This window comes from Mus caroli, chromosome 1, assembly GCF_900094665.2.
Source record: "Mus caroli chromosome 1, CAROLI_EIJ_v1.1, whole genome shotgun sequence".
NCBI lineage: Eukaryota > Metazoa > Chordata > Mammalia > Rodentia > Muridae > Mus > Mus caroli.
Window position 1 is genome coordinate 52,273,026 of NC_034570.1, and position 9,382 is coordinate 52,282,407.

General features: G+C 42.5%; 1 pseudogene; it reads left to right on the forward strand.

The window, feature by feature from the left end:
- The first annotated feature begins 7,571 nt into the window (after positions 1–7,571).
- Positions 7,572–7,881, forward strand: LOC110300947 (annotated as a pseudogene).
- The last annotated feature ends 1,501 nt before the right edge of the window (positions 7,882–9,382 follow it).

Consider the following 9,382-nt stretch of genomic DNA (forward strand, 5'->3'; position numbering starts at 1 on the left):
AGAGGCCCATTGGACTTGCAAACTTTATATGCCCCAATACAGGGGAATGCCAGGGCCAAAAGAATGGGAATGGGTGGGTAGGGAAGTGGGGGGGGGGTTATGGGGGACTTTTGGGATAGCATTGGAAATGTAATTGAGGAAAATACGTAATAAAAAATATTAAAAATTAAAAAAAAAATCTCCTGACAACTAGGCCCTTACCAGTTGTTTCTAGTCCCAAGGAGGGAGGGCTTCTGTGGACAATGGCTCAAGCATAGCCAGAGTACATGGGGCTGTTGACCCATAATGTGCATAAGCAGACTTTAATTCCTTAGCAGTTTAAACAGAAGAGGTTGATAAACTCTGACTATTGCTTTGAGGACTGACCTGTTCTATAACTGGAAATGTAAAATGAAATCCCTGGACATTCTCTCTTCTCTTAGCAGCCTCTTTCAAGATCACTTACTTGTAAGGGAAATAAAAGCCTCTGTGAAGGCCATCTCCCAGATGGCTTTCTCATTAACTGCTACAACTGGTGGCTCTGCCTCCATCTCTGGAGGAGGGTCCAGTCCAGCTCCAACACTTGGGGTTTTACTGGCTCTCAGCTTAGGAATCCATCTAATGGTCCCAAGATCTCCCCTTGTTCGTGTTGAGCCTGTAAGTTTTGCATTTGCATAGATAGTGAAGTAAAAGTAGTTAGCAGCTGTTGTATCTTCTCTGTAACTAACCTGTCCTTGGAAAGAACTTCAAATTCTTCCATGGCAGCAAGCAGCAAAGAATTCTCCTATGATATCTAGCAGTTTCCTCTTGCAGCTGCTTGTCTTTCCCGAATCTAGGGTCTCCTCTTCCTCTTCCTCCTCCTCCTCTTTCTCCTCCTCCTCTTCCTCTTCCTCCTCCTCTTTCTCGCCTTCCTCTTCCTCCTCCTCAAAAACAAACAAACAAACAAACCCAAAAAAGAAAAACCTGACACCTCAAACACTGGTTCTGTGTACACAGGCTTGACTGCATTTCTCCCTCCTTTATCAAAGTGTCCCCAGATGGGGGCTGCCTTCCCGAAACCCATTTGTCTCTCTCATGTCTAGGATCTAAGATATCTCAAGGTCCAGAGACTAAAAAGTATCTACAGACATTTTACCTGGTCTACGTGAACGACCCACAACGTGAGGACTCCCCCACGTTCTGACTCGGGAGAGGTGACACCCCAAATCACTCACAAGAAATGGTCTTGATGCAAGCCACAGGAGGACTTTTATTCCAGGCACGCTCTGGGGCCCACAGTTGTACACCACGCAGGGTCAGAGGACTGTGGGCCCCGAGTAGCTGGGTAAGGGGGTATTTAAAGGAAGAAATCACAACTCAAGGGGGTGGGGAGTGCGTTGTTAGAAAATACCAAAAATAACAGTTAAGAGTCACCAGGGAGTGGAAGTCACAAGAGTCACAAGGAATACCTGGTAATTGTGCAGGTTATTTCTCAAGACAGTTCCTATGAGCCTCTAACAATAGCACATTTGCATAGCAGGTTTCATGAAACGGGTCAGGGTTACCTTCTTTTGAACAAACACTCCCTGAACCCAGGAAGCAGGTGGGTGAAGGAATGTCGCTATCTGTTTTATGATTAGCATGCCTTGGAGCATTGAGTTACAAAGGTCACATTCTCAAGCCTGAGCCTAAAGGCCTAGTTTTTTGTTTGTTTGTTTGTTTGTTTGTTTGTGTTTTTGTTATACTTTTTCATATGCACATCATAATAGTTTTGAAGGCTTTCCCCAATCTTTTTCCAGGTCGCTAAATTTACTGTTCCTTTCTCAGGGAACCAAGGACAAAACTTCTCTTCAAAATATAAGAAGTTCTTATGCATTTGTACAAAGAGCACATGGCCATTTCCATTTGCCATTTTTGTTTCTTTTTTCTTTTTCTTGTGTCTTTACTTTTTCTGCACTCCCTTACCTTTTTCTGAGCTCTCTTACTTTTCCTGAGCTCCCTTATCTATGATTTTCTATGTTTTAACTCTTAAGGGGGGCAGTGAGGATGATTATAGGAAAGAGAACACTCAAAGACAAAAGTTAGAAATCAGGAGGGCTGTGGGTCTATACTACCCCAGCCCCAAATTTATTCCTCATAGCCATTATATAATTTATAGTATCATGGGAAACAAAGTTACAAGCTAGCAGAGACAATGGTTGATGTACATTGAATATCTGTGCCCATCCAGAGATCTCTCTGTTCCTTCCTCCAACATTAACAGAACATTCAGCCCCTTGCCTTGAGCTTCAAGTGTATCCCCTCTTTTTGTTCCAATTGTAAGCTGGCCAGGAAATCTGCCAGCAGACTCTGACCTACCTTGACTCTGCCTGACAGGCAGGTGTTCACAGAAGCAGGCAAAATGGCTCCTGACAATGGATGGGAATTAGGAAAACACTGAAACCTGGGACTCTGAATTTATGATAAAGATAGATTGGGCAGAAGGGCCTATGGCAGACTCTTTACAATCAAATTAGATAAGCAAATACCTACACAATCTGCACCTATAACTCTATAGCTCTAGGCCATAATAACATACTGGCACCCTCTCTGCTGCCCAAACAATCCAATCCCTTGAAACCACCACAAGGCATGGATGGGCAAGCCCATGTCCAAACCTCCTACAGAGAATAGCCCAATAGACCCTGTCCTATTACATCTTCTTGAAGCCACCTGCCAAGTGCGTAATCAGTCTCCCACAGATCTGAGGACTCTTGACTATGCTTGAATGCCTCCTTTCTCTACCCCACCCCCATATTATTATGTAAGGGTCAATGGTTCACCAAAGAATGATACTCTGGACTCAAACAGTATGTAAATACAGTGCTTTATTCTGCAGAAGTCCAGCATGCTGGGGTCTGCCATTACCAAGATAAAGAGATCCCAAAGTGAGCTTTCAGGCTCAGTTTAAAGAACATTAGGGAAATTATGGGGTAGGTGAACTCTATCTTAATTTGTTGAGTCTATCTCAAAGGAAATTCCAGAACCATGGGGTCATGGGGCTGGAAACTGTTGCTGGAGAAGTCTGGAAACTATTGCTGAGGAAGTCTGGAAGCTGCTGCTGGCCCTTGCCTTAGGCCAGGTGGCAGGGCAGCTTCTGACTAGCTACCTGAAACCTGTAGGGTTTTTGTTGTTGTTGTTGTTGTTATTTTCAGTAACTGACTTGCCTGAGCTTGCCTGGACTTGTCCATTTCTTGGAAACAGAGATTTAGGCCTAGTCTCCTTAACTGCTAATTTGAAGCCTATCTCATCCCTCTCAATGATGGAATAGCCCCTACTTCTTCTGTAACAGAATGTCAAGAACCTCAGTATTGCAGATGGCAGCAAGAGGGCTCCAGATGAATCACTCTGGGGACAGGGGCTCTGTGCCCCTGAGATACTCCAGTTATGTGACACCAAAGTATCTTGGACAGGTTCAGGGAACTTGGTTCCTTCTGATAACATGTGGTAGGTATGTTCTACTGGTCTAACTCCATGTATTCACCCTGGAGTCTTAAATGCCTCCTCTGATCTCTGTGTCCTGGTACAAATCATCCCAAGGATAATGCATTGTCTTAGTCAGGGTTTCTATTCCTGCACAAACATCATAACCAAGAAGCAAGTTGGGGAGAAAAGGGTTTATTTAGTTTACACTTCCAAACTGCTGTTCATCACCAAAGGAAGTCAGGACTGGAACTCAAGCAGATCAGAAAGCAGGAGCTGATGCAGATGCCATGGAGGGATGTTACTTACTGGCTTGCTTCCACTGGCTTGCTCGGCTTGCTTTCTTATAGAACCCAAGACTACCAGCCCAGAGATGGCACCACTCACAAGGGGCCCTCCTCCCTGGATTGATAATTGAGAAAATGCCTTACAGCTGGATCTCATGGAGGCATTTACTCAGCTGAAGCTCCTTTCTCTGTGATAACTCCAGCTTGTGTCCAGTTGACACAAAACCAGCCAGTACATGTATCATTGAGGAGATGTCCAAAATTATTCACTCCTGGGCTTCATAAATGTTTCAAAATTGAACCCATAACTACCATTGTTTTGTCCACCCACTTAGGCATAGGTATTTCAGGGGCCATTAGCCACTGGAACCTCTGTTCCGGTACTGCAAGGTGATCATGACAGGTCATTGAGGCTGGCTATTGATCTGATGGATGTTCAGAGGCTAGAAAAATCAATGTCTGCCTTAGAAAAATCACTCTCTTTCCTAGCTGAAGTTGTGTTGCGGAATAGAAGAGGATTAGGCCTATTGTTCTTATAGCAAAGTGGGCTGTGTGTTGTATTAGGAGAAGAATGCTGTATCTATGCAGACCATACTGCCATAGTTGGCTTCAAAATGGCAGAACTAAGAATGAGAATACAGGACAGAAAATTAGACGTGGAACAATATCAAGGATAGTATGAAAGCATGTTTAATGCATCCCCTTGACTGACTACCTTTGCTGGATCACTCCTTAGTTATTCTCTTACTAATACTCACCTTTGGGCCTTGTGTACTAAACAGGTTAATCAACTGTGTTAGAGAACAAATTAGTGCACCTCAATTGATGGTCTTCAGGTTCCAATATCAGCCCTTGCATCCAAAAATAATGGACACCATTTTTCCATGATTGGGCCTTTCTTAGATACTTGTGAAGGGCAGAAATGAAGGGCCCCAACTTGACAAGACAGACTCCATCTTGTAACGAGGCCTCCATTTTATACACTAGGTCCTGTCCTAAGGTTAAACTTTAATTACTGAAAAAACTTAAAAACTGTTTCAGGAAGGATCCACTCTAGACACAGGCCACCAGCAGGAAAATACAGTGTTCTAAGAGGCTATAGATAGATAGATACAGATTACTTAAGCCAACTGAAATCATTGTTAGCCCATCATGTAACTGCCGAGTTGATAAACCCCTCACCCTGACCACAATAAAAAGGCTGAATCTTAGGTGCTCAAAGGCCTTCTACGTTACTTCACTGTGTTGGAAGAGCCTGAGGGTCCCAAGTGTGAGCCTGAATAAAGACTCTTTGCTTGCACACTAGTTTGACTTCTGGTGTAAATCTAGCCCACTACCCTAGAGTACTGGGGTGAAACCATGAACTTCTTACTGCCATTTCCCTAAACCAGTATAATTTGTAATTGATTATAAATAATTGTATACACATAGAGTGCTGCTCTCAGCCATTTTTCTTAGTTACTAAAGCACCATGGCTAAGGCAGCTTACGAAATAAAGCATTTAATGTGGGGCTCATGATGGTACCAGAAGGCTAGAGTTAATACATGTCAATATGGTGGGGAGCATGGTGGCAAGCAGGGACTGATACTTGGTAGCTAAAAACCAAGGACAGTGGGGGTGGGTGTCCAACTCCAGTTGAAACAACATTGTTACAACCCTTATATCTAAAGCTCAGGAAACATCAAAGAAGAGCAGGCAGAAATATTTAAGCACTAGAGGACCAGGACATCTACTTTGAGTGTTATCTGTCATATATGGCAAGTAAGTTGCAACCTGGAAATCTCAACAGTACTGTTGCATAAACAAGACATGAAAAATGACACCATCAATTGACATGCTAATGTGCATGGGGGAAGTCTCACAGGGCCCCACCCCTGAATGGAGTGTGCAGGTACTTAATGGCTTCTAAGAAGGAGACTCAGTCCTCTCTAATTCTAATATCAAAGGGTCTCTCTCTCTCTCTCTCTCTCTCACACACACACACACACATGTGCAACACTAAATGAATCCAATTATAAGTATATAATTTATAAGTATACATGTATATAAATGCAGTAAGAAGGGGGAAAAAGCAAAAGAGGGCTGGGGAAAGTCAATAGACATTCTGGGTAGGACATATTGTTCTAAAGGGAAAAGCAGAAGATCAAATTAAGAGTGTCCTTTTGAATGTGGTGCACATTCAGGACTTCCTATATGCTAAGCAAGTGCTTTACCACTGACCTACACCCTCAACACAGGTGTGTCTTAAAAGATTTCAGACACAAACTGCTAATAAGATTTTATTTTAAAATTTAGTAGCAGCCTCAACCCTCCCCCTCCAGTGTAATCATATTTAAAATGGTAAATTGAACCCTCTCTTGAAATGTCACTAAATTACCAGAACCAGACTTCTCAAAAAGTATGTAAGGAGGGTAGGCAAACTGGATTAAATTGGCAGGTAAATGTACTTGCCTTCAAACTTGGTGTCCTGAGTTCAATTCTTGGAACTCATGGTAGAAGAAGAGAACCAAAAAAAAAAAAAAAAAAAAAATTGTCCTCTGACTTCTACATAGGAACCACAACACACTCAAGCATGTACTTGTGAAGAGGACACACCCCCAACACACACACACACACACACACACACAAATATTTTTAAAAGCATATGAACACACACCATAACATAAAAGGAGGTGAGTTGACAAAATTTTAAAAGATGGAAAAACCAAAAGAACCTTATTTCTAGAGCTGAGAGGTTGGTCAGCAGTTAAGAACACTAACTGCTTTTCCAGAGGACCTAGGTTCAATTCCTAGTGCCTATATAGTGACTCACAACCACCTATAACTGCAGTCCCAGGGGACCCAATGCCTTCTTTTAACTTCCATGTACACTAGGCACCCACATGGTGCACAGACATATATGCAGGCAAAACACTTGCACACATACAATTTTCAAAAATTAAAAAAAAAATGTTATTCCTGTTGCAGCACTCCAGGCAGTCTCAGGATTCGTTAGAGCAGTGTGGGTCTCAACTTTCCTAATGCCTCTACACTTTAATAGAGTTCCTTATGTTATAGTTACCCCCAGCCAAAAAAGAATTTTCTTTGCTAATTCACATTGCGATTTTGCTGTTATTAATTATAATTAAATATCTGATATGTGACCCCAGAGGTGTCATGGCCCACAGGTTGAGAATCACTGCTTTACAGTCACACAAGTTTGAGACCTGGGAAACAGGTTAGACATGTGAAACTGCTGGGTCCTGGGGCTCCTGTCCTACTTAGCTGAGATACTGGAGCATGGAGATAGACTCTAGATTCCTACCATCACACTGGAACTGGATTGGCTGGGGAAGAGTATATGTGGAAGAGCCTTTTATTTGACTCCCACTGGCAACTAACCAGAGATGCCCTTGGGATTACATTTTAAAACATTTTCTTCAGGCTTCTTGAAGTACTGGGGATTGAATTCAGGGGCTTTGTTCATGCTATGCAAGCATTCTATCAACTGAGTTACATTCCCAGCCATGATCACCACACCAAACTTTGAATAGAAAGTGTTGCTCTGAAAAAGAAAAATGCAGCAGGACCAAGTATACTACTTACAACCTGGAAGAAACTACACACCAAAGTATGCAATAAGCTCAGATTAAAAAGTCATATTATCAATCTACGTGTTCCAAGTATTAAGTTGATCTTATGGACAAGATACATTCATAGTCGTACTGAAATTTGGGAAGCTCAATTTTTGTCTTTGTAAATAAATTTCATGGAAAGCCTTATACAAATCTGCTGGTCTTAAAAAAAAATACTTTTAAAAAATCTGAGCCCCGGAGCAGTGTGAGGAAGCAGCGAGGACGACCCCCGGACGGAGCAAACCGCTGTATCCCCGTGCTCAGCACCAACGTCCCCTGCCGCCACCATGCCCAAAAGAAAGGCTGAAGGGGATGCTAAAGGAGACAAAACCAAGGTGAAGGACGAGCTACAGAGAAGATCTGCAAGGTTGTCTGCTAAACCTGCTCCTCCAAAGCCAGAGCCCAAGCCTAAAAAGGCCCCTGTGAAGAAGGGAGAGAAGGTACCCAAGGGGAAGAAGGGGAAAGCTGATGCCGGAAGGATGCGAATAATCCTGCAGAAAATGGAGATGCCAAAACAGACCAGGCACAGAAAGCTGAAGGTGCTGAAGATGCTAAGTGACGTGTGTGCATTTTTGATAACTGTGTACTTCTGGTGACTGTACAGTTTGAAATACTATTTTTTATCAAGTTTTATAAAAATGCAGAATTTCGTTTTACTTTTTTTTTTTTAAGCTATATTGTTAGCACACAGAACACTTCATTACTGGGTGGGGGAAGGATCATGTGTCAGTAACAAAATCTCTCCCAAGCTGGATTGAGGACAGAAAACCTCTTTCCCTGATAATTTTGGAAGGCTCCTGTTGGCTCACAGGAGAGATATCCTGGTCTTGACCTAGGTGGCCACCAAGGCACAACAATGCCTTGTGGTCTGGGAAAACTATAAATTCACTTTTATATCCTCTTCCCCCTGTACTATCAACATAGACTTAATTCCCTTAAAAACCAGAGACCTGTTGGAACCTGGCCCCCAAATTGGTTTCCCAGTCCATTGAGCGATGTGGACTTTGCAGTGACTTCATCCAGTGTTCTCAGAAGAACGCTGGTTCCTTTTATAAAAGATTGTGGATCTTCAGATTGATAATTCTGCCTGAAAGTCAGGGTCAGCTTGTGAAAAGTTGTTAAAACAACATCCTTAATGTGAGATGTCAACCCTCACTCTAAGCTACTTCCCCCTTTTCAAAGCATTGAATGAAGACTTCATTGGGCTTTATAGTGGCTTTCTGATTTTGGTAGTCTATACAAGAAGGGAATTTGGAAGTTCTTGTATACTGTTGATTGTCTGCCCATGTCCTGCCTGAAATACCATGGATGTTTATGAAAAGTATCTTTAATAAAGCTGGTTACAGTTAGGAAAAAAAAATCCTGAGCCCCTCAAAACAACATAGGCAATTGTCACTGCTTTGACACAATAACTAGAGGGCAAGACTTTGTTGCTGAAAATAGCATATATTTTCATTGCAGGACATAAGAGAAATGCATCTGAAACGGAGTTGGAAGCGTCCCCTCTGCCGCCTAGCTTTTACAGGCCTGGAAGGTGCTACACAGGTTGCTGGGGTGAACTGTCATCAACAGATGCTATTGGCTTCAGGATGCTACCCTCCTGACCTGGCTGGCACACAAGCTGTGGCTACTGGTGTAACAGTGGCATGACTGCTACAGAGGTAACCAACAACTTTCTGATTGTATTTGTGCCAGTTCCATGGAAGAAAACTCACATCCTGACAATGAACCTGGTCAAAAGCTTGTGGCTGGAGAGGTTTGCAGGGCTATGTAAGGTAAGGTCTTTTTATTCTGTCAAATTGCCTTCTATCTAAATGTTTTTAAGCTCAGAGATTAGTGCTCTTGTGCTTTGATCAGAGCAGCTTTTCTTTAGTATTTATTACATATACTTAGAACTGAACTAAGAATAAATGATTTGAATCATCAGTCACAAATGATTATCATAGCACCTTCCAATGACTGTGACATCCTCTATGCTTTGCAGCCAAAGTATATGGTATTTTTAGGAACAGTGTCTTGCCCTCTAGTTCTTCTATCAAAGCAGAAACAATTGCCTATGT